Genomic DNA, 13,521 nt, shown 5'->3' on the forward strand with positions numbered 1-13,521 from the left:
TAATGAAAAGAATGCGGCTTTAGCTGCAGCCTGAGAGCTTGGAGATACCTGGTATCTTAGTCAAGTAAATTAAAGAATGACAGCTGAAGAAAGGGACAAATTCCCCACCTGTCAGCAAGCTGTCCCCAGTATGGATCCCCACTGGGACCTTGACTCAGATCATGGGGACTGGAGTTGTAAACATCTGTTGACCTGTGTTCTAGAAGGACTAAGGAGAATCAGGAAAAAGCCCATGAATTATTCAATGATGTCCACCATAACTCAGGGAAAGGAAGAAAATCCTTCTGCCTTCCTCGAGCAGCTACAAGAGGCCTTAAGAAAATATACTCCCCTGTCACCCAACTCACTAGCGGGTAAATTGATCCTAAAAGATAAGTTTATTACCCAACCAACCACAGATATCAGAAGAAAGCTCCAAAAGTGGGCCCTGGGCCCTGAACAAAATCTGGAGGCATTATTAAGCCTGGCAACCTTGGTGTTCTATAGTAGGGACCAAGAGGAACAGGCCCAAAAGGAAAAGCGAGATCAGAGAAAGGCCACGGCCTTAGTCATGGCCCTTAGACAAACCTTGATGGTTCAAAGAGGAGAGAAAATGGAGCAGGCCAATAACCCGGTGGGGCTTGTTACCAGTGTGGTTTGCAAGGATACCTTAAAAAAGATTGTCCAATGAGAAACAAGCCACCCCCTCTCATCCATGTCTGCTATACGGAGGCAATCACTGGAAGGCACACTACCCCAGAGGGCAAAGCTTCTCTGGGCCAGAAGCCCCCAACCAGATGATCCAACGACAGGACTGAGGATGCCCGAGGCAAGCACCTGCTCATGTCATCACCCCCTCACTGAGCCCTGGGTATGTTTAATCATTGAAGGCCAGGAAATTGACTTCCTCCTGGACACTGGCACAGCCTTCTCAGTGTTAATCTCCTGTCTTGGATGACTGTCCTCAAGGTCCGTTACCATCCAAGGAATCCTGGGATAGCCTGTAACCAGGTATTTCTCCCACCTCCTCAGTTGTAATTGGGAGACTTTGCTCTTTTCACATGCCTTTCTTGTTATGCCTGAAAGTCCCACACCCTTATTAGGGAGGGATATATTAGCCAAAGCTGGAGCTATTATCGCCATGAATATGGGGAACAAGTTACCCATTTGTTGTCCCCTACTTGAGGGAATCAACCCTGAAGTCTGGGCATTGGAAGGACAATTTGGAAGGGCAAAAAATGCCCATCCAGTCCAAACCAGACTAAAAGACCCCACCAGTTTTCCTTATCAAAGACAATATCCCTTAAGGCCTGAAGCTCATAAAGGATTACAGGATATTGTTAAACATTTAAAAACTCAAGACTCAGTAAGAAAATGCAGCAGTCCCTGCAACACCCGAATTCGAAGAGTACAAAAACTGAACAGTCAGTGGAGACTAGTGCAAGATCTTAGACTCATCAATGAGGCAGTAATTCCTCTATATCCAGTTATACCCAACCCCTATACCCTTCTCTCTCAAATACCAGAGGAAGCAGAATGGTTCACTGTTCTGGACCTCAAGGATGCCTTCTTCTGTATTCCCCTGCACTCTGACTCCCAGTTTCTTTTTTCCTTTGAGGATCCCACAGACCACATGTCCCAACTTACATGGACGGTCTTGCCCCAAAGGTTTAGAGATAGACCTCATCTGTTTGGTCAGGCACAGGCCCAAGATCTAGGCCACTTCTCAAGTCCAGGCACTCTGGTCCTTCAGTATGTGGATGATTTACTTTTGGCTACCAGTTCAGAAGCCTCATGCCAGCAGGCTACTCTAGAACTCTTGAAATTTCTAGCTAATCAAGGGTACAAGGCGTCTAGGTCGAAGGCCCAGCTTTGCCTACAGCAGGTCAAATATCTAGGCCTAATCTTAGCCAGAAGGACTAGGGCCCTCAGCAAGGAACGAATACAGCCTATAGTGGCTTGTCCTCACCCTAAGACATTAAAAAATTTCTGGGAGTTCTTTGGAATCACCGGCTTTTGCCAACTATGGATCCCCAGATACAGTGAGATAGCCAAGCCCCTCTATACTCTAATCAAGGAGATGGAGAGGGCAAATACTCATCTAGTAGAATGGGAACCAGAGGCAGAAACAGCTTCTGAAACCTTAAAGCAGGCCCTAGTACAAGCTCCAGCTTTAAGCCTTCCCACAGGACAAAACTTCTCTTTATATGTCATAGAGAGAGCAGGGATAGCTCTTGGAGTCCTTACTCAGACTCACGGGACAACCCCACAACCAGTGGCATACCTAAGTAAGGAAATTGATGCAGTAGCAAAAGGCTGGCCTCACTGTTTAATGGTAGTTGTGGCAGTAGCCGTCTTAGTGTCAGAGGCTATCAAAATAATACAAGGAAAGGATTTCACTGTCTGGACTACTCAAGATGTGAATGGCATCCTAGGTGCCAAAGGCAGTTTATGGCCATCAGACAACTGGCTACTTAGATACCAGGCACTACTCCTTGAGGGACTGGTGCTTCAAATACATGTGTGCATAGCCCTCAACCCTGCCACTTTTATCCCAGAAGATGGAGAACCAATCAAGCATGACTGCCAACAAATTATAGTTCAGACTTACGCTGCCCAAGATGATCTCTTAGAAGTCCCCTTAGCTAATCCTGACTTTAACCTATATACCAATGGAAGTTCATTTGTAGAGAATGGGATACAAATGGCAGGTTATGCCATAGTTAGTGATGTAACTGTACTTGAAAGTAAGTCTCTTCCCCCAGGGACTAGAACCCAGTTAGCAGAACTAGTGGCACTTACCCAAGCCTTAGAACTGGGAAAAGGAAAAAGAATAAATGTGTATACAGATAGCAAGTATGCTTATCTAATCCTACATGCCCATGCTGCAATATGGAAAGAAAGGGAGTTCCTAACCTCTGGGGGCACCCCCATTAAATACCACAAGGAAATTATGGAGTTATTGCACGCAGTGCAAAAACCCAAAGAGGTGGCAGTCTTACACTGCCAAAGCCATTAGAAAGGTGAAAAAGAAAAAGCAGAATGAAACCATCACACAGATGCTGAGGCCAAAATTGTTGCCAGGTGGCACCTCCCATTAGAAATACCTATGGAAGGACCCTTGGTATGGAACAACCCCCTCCAAGAGATTAAGCCCCAGTATTCCCCTACTGAAATGGAATGGGCACTTTCACAGAGGCATAGTTTTCTCCCTTCGGGGTGATTAACAACAGAAGAAGGAAAGGTACTTATACCTGAAGGCAGCCAGTGGAAAATACTTAAAACCAATCCTTCCCTGGCAAATGACTGTTGGCTTTGTATCTCTCTTATGTTGCCACTCCCGTTCCCGCAAAAAAATTGGGTCTTTACCAACTTAACCTACCACCCTCATTATGAAGGAAAAGATCCTTTCTGACTTCTAAATATGCAATCATTAGCCGACTTCCCCATCTCTGATAGGACGTCTAACAGGACGTGCAATCCAACTTTTATGTTCTTACATTTTCAACCTCACCTATTACACAAGTAATGAAAATCCCATACACAGTCCTGTAACTATGAATACCATCTTAACTTTCCAAGCCCCTTTATGCATCCAATGCAATCTGCTATCAGGCCTGCCCCTGGGGCACTTACTATCCCATCAGTGTAATTACACCCTACAACTTCAAGCCCCAACTGATCATAGTAACTTCTGAGTCACTCAAACAGCTCCATTCAGATGGCTTGTCTGCTTCTCAGGGCCTCCAAAAATCATTGCCTCCTCCCTGCTTAACAAACAGTCCAGGTTTTGTAATAGCAAACATACTCCCTGGATGACCATTCACCCCTGGACCCTCTGCAGCAGCACCCCCACCACTAGTGAATGCCTTCTCATCCCCTCTTTCAATCACTTTCTCAAATGGTTCCTAGTAGATATAAAATGGTTTCTTCTCCAATGGGAAAATAGAACACAGGGAGCCACTCAGTTTGCTCCCAACACCCCTTTCCAGCCACTCACCGGAGCTACCTTAGCAAGTACTCTAGGAGTATGGGAAAATGAAAACAACAAACACACACCTTTTTAACATATACAACCAGTTCTGTCTACCCAGCCAAGGTATATCCTTCTTATGTGGAACGTCAACCTATATCTGCCTCCCCACTAACTGGACAGGCACCTGCATCTTAGTCTCTCTAAGTCCCAACATTAACACTGCCCCAGAAAATCAGACCCAATTTGTATCCCTCAAAGCTCAAGTCCATCAGTGCAGAGCCATACAACTGATACCCCTATTTATAGGGCTAGGAATGGCTACTGCTACAGGAACTGGAATAGCCAGTTTATCTACTTCACTATCCTACTACCACACACTTTCAAAGGATTTCTCAGTTTGCAAGAAATAACAAAATCTATCCTTACTCTACAATCCCAAATAGACTCTTTGGCAGCAGTGACTCTCCAAAACTGCCAAGGCCTAGACCTCCTCACTGCTGAGAAAGGAGGACTCTGCACCTTCTTAGGAGAAGAGTGTTGTTTTTACACTAACCAGTCAGGGATAGTAAGAGATGCTGCTTGGCATTTACAGGAAAAGGCTTCTGAAATCAGACAATGCCTTTCAAACTCTTATACCAACCACTGGAGTTGGGCAACATTGTTTCTCCCCTTTCTAGGTCCTGTGGCAGCCATCTTGCTATCATTTGCCTTCGGGCCCTGTATTTTTAACCTCCTTGTCAAATTTGTTTCCTCTAGGATCAAGGCCATCAAGCTACAGATGATCTTACAAATGGAACCCCAAATGAGCTCAACTAACAACTTCTACCGAGGACCCCTGGAGCGACCCACTGGCCCTTTCACTGGCCTAAAGAGTTCCCCTCTGGAGGACACTACAACTGCAGGGCCCCTTCTTCACCCCTATCCAGCAGGAAGTAGCTACAGTGGTCATCGCCCAATTCCCAACAGCAGTTGGGGTGTCCTGTTTAGATGGGGGATTGAGAGGTGAAGCCAGCTGGACTTCCTGGGTCGAGTGGGGACTTGGAGAACTTTTCTGTCTAGCTAAAGGTTTGTAAACACACCAATCAACACTCTGTAAAAACGCACCAATCAGTGCTGTGTAAAATGGACTAATCAGCAGGACGTGGTGGGGCCAAATAAGGGAATAAAAGCTGGCCACCAAGCCAGCAGCGGCAACCCGCCTGGGTCCCCTTCCACACTGTGGCAGCTTTGTTCTTCTACTTTTCCCAATAAATCTTGCTGCTGCTCATTCTTTGGGATTGCACTACCTTTATGAGCTGTAACACTCACTGTGAGGGTCTGCAGCTTCACTCCTCAAGTCAGTGAGACCACAAACCCACTAGGAGGAACAAACAACTCTGGATGCACCACCTTTAAGAGCTGTAACACTCACTGCGAAGGTCTGTGGCTTCACTCCTGAAGTCAGCAAGACCACGAACCCACCGGAAGGAAGAAACTCTGGACATATCTGAACATCCGAAGGAACAAACTCTGGACATGCTATCTTTAAGAACTGTAACACTCACCATGAGGGTCCGTGGCTTCATTCTTGAAGTCAGTGAGACCAAGAACCCACTGGAAGGAACCAATTCTAAACACAGACGGATGGATCAGGGTCCCACTTAAAGAAGCAGTCTGGCTACAATCTGCCAGAGCAGCTGTGCTGTGCTGTGGGGAATTTCTCCCAGTCCAGACTGCCCAGACTCCCTGGATCCAGCAGGCCAAAGTGGCGGATTCTAGCTGCAGAAATGGCAGTCACCCCTCCCCCCAGGAACCCAGTCATTTCAGGCAGTTTCCAGCTTGCTGCCACAGGCTGGCAGCTGGGTTTCCAAGCCAATGGGTCTTAACTTGTGAGGTGCTATGGGAGTGGAGTCTACAGAATGATGCCACTTGGCTCTCTAACTTCTGTTCCCTTTCCAGGGAAGTGCAAGGAGGATCTTCTGTCTCACCAGAATTCCTGGGACAAGAGTATGCAAAAACCCCCATGTCTCCCTGAGTGGCATCTCTGAGTGGCCATTGAGAAACCACACACCTCTGTGCTTCAGACCCAAGGCCCTGCTGGCATGGGCTCACGAGGAGATCTCCTGCCCCATGGGTTGCAAAGATCCATGGGAAAAGCAAGGAAAAGCAATGAGTAATTGTGTGACCCTGCCTCACTTGGCTGGAGATAGGAGTTTTCCTGGTTCCATGCCCTACCCTGTTTTTCCTTGGTCTTAGGGTCACTTTTATTGTCTAGTCAGTCCCAATGTGAGAACCTGGATACCTCAGCTGAAGATGTAGGATTCACTTGCTGTTTTCTTTCTTCTCTGTGAGAGCTGTGAACCTCAGCTGCTTCTAATCAGCCATCTTGGCCTAGGATCTATCATGATGTACATTTACAATTTACAAAGTCTCTATTAATTTAAACATTACCTTAACAATAGAAATTTAGAGAATTTCCATTTGGTGTGAGATATGGTTTGGCTGTCCTCACCCAAATTTCATCTCAAACTTTAATCTCCATGTGTCAGGGGAGGGAGGGTGGGAGGTGATTGAATCATCAGAGCAGACATCCCCCTTCTTGGTCTTGTGATTATGAGTTCTCATGAGAGCTGATTGTTTGAAAGTATGTGGCACTTCCCCCTTCTCTCTCTTTCCCCTGCTCTGCCATGGTGAGACATGCTTGCTTCCTGTTTGCCCTCCATCATGATTGTAACTTTCCTGAGGCCTCCCAGTCATGCTTCCTGTTAAGCCTGCAGAACTGTGAATCAATTCAACCTTTTTTCATAAATTACCCAGTCTCAGGTAGTTCTTTATAGCTGTGTGAAAACAGACTAATACAGAAAACTGGTACCAGGAGAGTGGGACATTGCTATAAAGGTACCTGAAATGTGGAAGCAACTTTGGAACTGGGTAATGGGTAGAGGTTGGAACAGTTTGAAGGTCTCAGAAGAAGACAGGAAGATGCAGGAAAGTTTGGAAACTTCTAGAGACTTGCTGAATGGTTTTGACCAAAATGTTGATAATGATATGGACAGTAAAGTCCAGGCTGAGGGGGCCTCAGATGGAGATGAGGAACTTATTGGGAAATGGAGTAAAGGTCACTCTTGCTATGCTTTAGCAAAGAGACTCGTGGCATTTTGCCCCCGCACTAGAAATCTGTGGATCTTTGAACTTGAGAGATATGATTTAGGGTATCTGGTAGAAAAAGTTTCCAAGCTCAAAGCATTCAAGAAGTGACCTGGCTATTTCTAAAAGTGTATGTTCATATGCATGAAGAAATAGATGGTCTGAAATTGGAACTTATATTTAAAAGGAAAGCAGAGCCTAAAAGTTTGGAAAATTTGCAGGCTGACCATATGGTAGAAAAGAAAAACTGATTTTGTGGGGAGAAATTCAAGCCGGCTGCAGAAATTTGTATAAGTAATGAGAAGACAAATGTTAATACCCAAGACAATGGGGAAAATGTCTCCAGGGAATTTCAGAGATCTTCACGGCAGCCCTTCCCATCACAGGCCTGAAGGCCTAGGAGGGAAAAATGGCTTCATGGGCCAGGCCCAGGGCTCTGCTGCTCTACGCAGCCTCAGGACATTGGGCCCTGTGTCCCAGCCACTCCAACTCCATCCATGGCTAAAAGGGCCCAATGTATAGCTTAGGCCATACCTTCAGAGGGGGCAAGCCCCAAACCTTGGCAGCTTCCATGGGGTGTCAGGCCTGCAGTTGTGCAGAGGCAAGAACCAAGGTTTGGAAACCTCCACCTAGATCTCAGAGGACATATGGAAACACCTGGATGTCCAGACAAAAGGCTGCATTAGGGGTGGAGCCCTCGTGGAGAACCTCCACTAGGGCAGTGTGGAAGGGAAATGTAGGGTTGGAGCCCCCAGAAAGAGTCCCCACAGGAGCACTGCCTAATGGAGCTGTGAAAAAAGGGCCACCATCCTCCAGACTCCAGAATGGTAGATATAACAGCAGCTTGCATCATGCGCCTGGAAAAGCCACAGGCACTCAATGCCAGCCTGTGAAAGCAACTGTGGGTGCTGTACCCTGCAGAGCCACAGGGGCAGAGCTGCCCAAGGTTGTGGGAGCCCACCTCTTGCATCAGCATGCCCTGGGTGTGAGACATGGAGTCAAAGGAAATTATTTCAGAGCTTTAAGATTTAATGACTGCCCTGCTGGGTTCTCGACTTGCATGGGGCATGTAGCCCCTTTGTTTTGGCCAATTTCTCCAACTTGGAATTGAAGCATTTACCCAATGCCTGTACCCTCACTTTATCTTGGAAGTAACTAACTTGTTTTTGATTTTACAGGCTTAGAGGCAAAAGGGACTTACCTTGTCTCAGATAAGATTTTGTACTGTAGACTTCTGAGATAATGCTGAAATGAGTTAAGACTGGGAGACTGTTGAGAAGGGATCATTGTATTTTGCCATGTGAGAAGGACATGAGATTTGGGAGGGGCCAGGGGTGGAATGATATAGTTTATGTTTGTGTCTTTGCCCGAACTTCGTGTCAAATTGGAGGAGGGACCTGATAGGAGGTGACTGGATCATGGGGACAGATTTCCCCCTTGTTATTCTTGTGATAGTAAAGTGAGTTCTCATGAGATCTGATCATTTAAAAGTGTGTGGCACCTCTCCCACCTCCTGCTCTGCCATGGTAAGACGTGCTTGCTTCCCCTTCACCTTCTGCCATGATTGTGAGTTTCCTGAGGCCTCCTAGCCATGCTTCCTGTACAGCCTGAGGAACTGTGAGTCAATTAAACCTCTTTTCTTCATAAATTACCCAGTCTTATGCTTAAGAACACTGCTTCAATTATCATTTTCTTATGTGCATATTTTTGCATGAATGAATTTCCATTAGGTTAGAGCTAGAATTGCTGAGTATATACATACATTTTTATAGACAGAGTCAAATTACTCTCAGAAAAGACCAGGCTTACCTATAAAACTATCACAATGTGTAAGAATATGTGTTTTCTTACATATAATAAATCCTGGGCAAAGGTCAATGTATTTAATATTTGTCACTTTTAAGGGCAAAGATTAGAATCATTTTTGTTTAAAATTTTAACTCTGTTATAACCAAGATTTGCATTCATTCTTTTTATTTCTCCTATAAATTACTAATTCATATTTTATATTTTCTTGTTTAGGTTTTGATGTATTTTCTTATCAATTAGAAGAAATTCTTAAAATATTTTTACTACTAATTCTTGGATTTTTCAGCTGACTTCTTCCATTTCCCACAAAGTGTGACTACTTTATTGTTCCCTTTGCTAATTAAATAATTAAATTAATTATATTATATTACATATATAACAGATAATATTGCATATATTTCAAATATTATATACAATATCATTAATTAGGTATTATAACACCTAATAAGTGTTATATTAGAAATACAACACTTCTAATCCTTTTTCTTATCTAGTTTTATTTCCTAGGAATTTATTTTGAAAGTAGTAATATCAGTAGACATCTTCCTTTTATTGCTAACTTCAATAGGTATATTTTTAATTTTCATCATTGAGACACAATGGAGAAAGAACAGTCTCTTCAATAAATGGTGCTGGGAAAACTGGATTTTCACATGCAAAAGAATGAAATTAGGCCCTTATCTTATACCATATACAAAAGTCTACTCAAAATAGATTTTTTAAAAACCTATGTGTAAGACCTGAAGTCATAAATTCCTAGAAGCATAGGAGAAAATCTCCTTGAATTGGCCTTGGCAATGTTTCAAATATCACACTCAAAGCTCAGGTTACAAAAATAAAAATAAGTAAATGGGACTATATCAAGCTAAAAAGCTTCTGTACAACAAAGGAAACAATCAACAAATGAATAGGCAGCCTATGGACTAGGAAAAAATTATTGCAAACCACATATCTGATAGGGGGTTAATATCCAAAATTTATAAAGAACTCTTTCAACTCAATAGCAGAAAAATAAATAACCTGATTAAAAACTAGATAAAGGACCTAAACACATATTTCCTCAAAGAAGACATAAAAACGGACAACTAGTATATGAAAAGGTGTCCAACATTACTAATCATCAGGGAAGTAAAAATTAAAATCATAGGAATCACCTCACACCTGGCTATTATCAAAAAGACAAGCGATAACAAATGTTGACAAGGGTATGGAGAAAAGATAATCCTACTACTCAGTTGGTGGGACTCTAGATTGGTACAGCCATTATGAAAGACAGTATGGAGGTTTCTAAATAAATTAAAAATAGAACTACTCATCTTTTTGTAGTTCATGAGCACAATGATTGGGTTTTCTCATGAATGTGTGAGATGTGCCACCCTCTGAACCTTTTTATGATCTTGGCACATTACCCATCTGACCGGAAAAAAAAAAAAAAAAAAAAAAAAAGAACTACTCTACAATCCAGCAATTCTTTTTCTGGTATACACCCAAAGGAGAAGAAATCACCACCTCATAAAGATATCTGCACTTCCATGTTCATTGCAGCATTATTCACAATAGCAAAGATATGAAAAATGAAAACAACTTAATGCCTATTGGTGTACAAATGGATAAAGAAAACATGGTATATATACATATTCATAAAGTTGGCCCTTGAACAACACAGTTTGAACCACACAGATCCTCTAACATTAGAATTTTTTCAACAAATATGTTGAAAATTGTGGAGAGATTTGCAAATATTTGAAAAAAAACTTGCAGACAAACCACATAACCTAGAAATATTTAAAAAATAAAAAACGTAGCTATGTTATGAATGCATAAAATATATGGAGACACTATTTTATCAATTGCAATGATAAAATATACACAAACCTATCATAAAAAACCAATATTTATCCAAACTTACGCACACAAGCACAGACCATATATGAAGCCGTTTGCTGTCAAGAGAAATGTAAACAAATGTAAAAATGCATTATTAAATCATAACTGCATAAAATTAAGTGCATATTGTACCACTGTAAAAACTTCGTGGCCACCTCCTGTTACTACTGTGGTGATCCCAAGTATTGTGAGTATCCACTTAAAGCCATGTGACACAAATCATTTCTGATGAGGATTTTGTCTCCAGTAAATTTCATATCACAGTGAAAAGTGATACCTTGGGTTATTGTGTATTTCTCATCATGTTTAGTGCAATGAAGTAAACTTTGAATCAAACCATGTGACCCCTACAAAGTGCCACTAGTGATGCTGGATGTGCTCCCAAGAAGGAGAGAAAAGCCATGGCATTACAAGAAAAAGTTGAATTACTTGATAGATACCATAGATTGAGGTCTACAGCTGCAGTTGTCCAGCACTTCAAGATAAAAGAATTCAGCATAAGAACCATTGTGAAAAAAAAGAAAAGAAAAATAAAATTTATGAGGTTTTTGTGCCACTGTGCAAGCAAACATGAAAACTTTGCACTTTTTGTGCAATATATTTTTATCTCATATTGAAAACACAGCTTTTATGTGGGTATAGGATTGATATAAGAAAGGCATTCTTACAGACTCTAAAATGATTCAAGAAAAAGTGAAGTCATTATATGACAACTTAAAGCAAAAGGAAAAGGAAGGATCTAAACCTGGATAATTTAATGCCAGCAAAGAATGGTTCGATAATTTCATAAAGAGCTTTGGCTTATTAAAATGTCAACATAACAGGAGAAGTAGTTTCTGCTGACCAACAGTCAGCAGATGAGTTCCAAGATGTCATTTAAAAAAAATCATTGAGGAAAAAGAATATCTGCCCAACACGTTTCTAATGCAGATGAAAGTGCCCTGTTCTAGAAAGAAAAAATGCCAGAAAGGACATGTATTAGTAAAAAAGAGACATAAGCACCAGGACTTAAGGCAGAAAGGGATAGGCTAACTCTACCATTTCGTGCAAATGTGGTTGGGTTTAATGATCAAGACTTCCCTTATCTATAAAGCTGCTAACTTCTGAGCCTTGAAGGAAAAAAAATAACACCAGCTGACAATCTTTTGGTTGTACAACACAAAGGCCTGGGCAAGGACAACCCTTTTTCTGAATTAGTTTCATTGATGCCTTGTCCCTGAAGTCAGGAAGCACCTTGCCAGTAATGAACTGCCTTTTAAAGATTTTTTGACATTGGACAATGCCTCAGGCCACTCAAAACCCCATGAGTTCAACACCAAAGGCACTGAAGTGGTCTATTTGCCTTCAACAAGTCTTTAATTCAGCCTCTAGATCAGGGGGTCATAAGGGCCTGTAAGTCTCATTATATATGCTACTCTAACCAAAGGATTGTCAATGCTGTGGAAGATACTCTCTATAGAGAACATGATGAAAGTCTGGAAGGATGACACCATCAAAGATGCCATCATTGTTATAGAAAAAGCAGTGAAAGCCATCAAGCCTGAAACAATAAATTCCTGCCAGAGAAATCTGTGTCCAGATGTTGTACATGGCTTCACAAGGTTTACAACAGAGCCAATAAAGGACATAAAAGAGATTGGAGATTTGGCAGTAAAATTGGGGTGAAAGGTTTCAAGATATGAATGCTGGAGAAATTCAAGAGCTAACAGACATCACACCAGAGGCATTAACAGTAGAAGATGTGATGGAGATGAATTCTTCCAAAGCAGTGCCAGACAAAGAGGAGATAGGGAAGCAGTGCCATAAAACAAATTGACATTAGACAATCTGGCAAAAACGCTCCAATTATTCAAGATTGCTTTTGTGTTCTTTCACAACAGAGACCCTTCTACGATGAAGGCACTGAAACTAAAGCAAATAGTAGAAGAAGAATTGATACCATATAGAAACATTTTTAAGACATGAAAAAGCAAAAAAGTCAGATAGAAATTATGATGTTATTTCCATAATGTTACATAGAATGTGCCTTTGTCTCCTGCCTCCTTTTTCACTTCCTCCACCTCTTCTGCCTCTGCTATCCCTGAAACAGCAAGACCAACCCCTCCTCTTCCTCCTCCTCAGCCTACTCAACATGAAGATGATGAGAATGAAGACCTTCCTGTGATCCACTTCCACGTAATGAATAGTAAATATATTTTCTCTTTTTAATGATTTTTAATAACATTATTTTCTCCAGCTTACTTTATTATAAGAATACACTATAAATACAAAATATGTGTTCATCAAATGTTATCAACAGTAAGGCTCTGATCAACAATAGGCTATTATTAGTTAAGTTGTAGGGAAGTCAAAAGTTATATGCAAATTTTCGATTGTGCAGGGTTCGTACCCCTAACCCTCACATTGTTGAAGAGTCAAGTCAACTACATATATATATATCCTTAGAAAGAGATGCTGCCATTTGCCGCAAAATTAATGAAATTGGAGGATATTGTGGTAACTACAATAAGCCAGACACAGAAAGAAAAATGTTGCATAATTTTACCTGTATGTGGAACATTATTTTAAAGAGTCAAATACACAAAGACAGAAAATGAAACAGTGGTTACCATGAGTGAGGAGGGGGAGGAAATGGAGAGATGTAGGTCAAAGAATACAAAATAGCAGATGTGAGGGATGAAAAAACCTAGAGATTTAATGTACAATATAAGGACTAAAGTTAGTAAAATTGTATTGTATTAGGG

General features: G+C 41.8%; 1 non-coding gene across 1 annotated transcript; it reads left to right on the plus strand.

Annotated features, from left to right (window-relative positions):
* Positions 1-10,204: 10,204 nt before the first annotated feature.
* Positions 10,205-10,309, plus strand: LOC112132503 (small nucleolar RNA U13). The gene has a single exon (XR_002914268.1). It is a non-coding gene; the product is annotated as a small nucleolar RNA U13 (small nucleolar RNA).
* Positions 10,310-13,521: the final 3,212 nt, after the last annotated feature.

Source organism: Pongo abelii, chromosome 11, assembly GCF_028885655.2.
Source record: "Pongo abelii isolate AG06213 chromosome 11, NHGRI_mPonAbe1-v2.0_pri, whole genome shotgun sequence".
Taxonomy (NCBI): Eukaryota; Metazoa; Chordata; class Mammalia; order Primates; family Hominidae; genus Pongo; species Pongo abelii.